Below are 533 nucleotides of genomic sequence, written 5' to 3' on the forward strand. Positions count from 1 at the left end.
CTTCTGATGTCTATTTTGTTCTTTTCTTTCATTCCTCTCTTTTTAATGACTGTTTTCTTTCTTCATATATGATGTCCTTGAATTCATTACACAACTCATCTGGTTCTATTATTAGTGTTCAATATGTCAAATCTATTCCTGTGATAGTCTCTAAAGCCAGATGACATATCATCAAAGTCATACATTGGCTATTGTGGACTTGTGTTAATTTTCTTCAGTGTCAACTTGAATTTGAATATGATCAGTCAATGGTCTGTTCTGCAGTTGGTCCCTGACCTTGTTGCGACTGATGACATTGAGCTTATTGATCATATCTTCCCAAAGATGTAGTCAATTTGATTCACATGTATTTCACCTGGTGAGACCCACGTGATTAGTAGCTGTTTATGTTGTTAGAAAAATGGTATTAACATAGCAAAGTTCAACAAGACAGAGAAAAACAAGTGCTGGTGGTGAGGATGTGGAGAGTTTGGGACTCATCCCCTGCTGATTGGACTGTACAATGATACATCCACTGTGGACATTGGAATGGT

Source organism: Orycteropus afer, unplaced genomic scaffold (genome assembly GCF_000298275.1).
Source record: "Orycteropus afer afer isolate SDZICR_OR568_19922 unplaced genomic scaffold, OryAfe1.0 scaffold00991, whole genome shotgun sequence".
In the NCBI taxonomy this organism is placed as follows: domain Eukaryota; kingdom Metazoa; phylum Chordata; class Mammalia; order Tubulidentata; family Orycteropodidae; genus Orycteropus; species Orycteropus afer.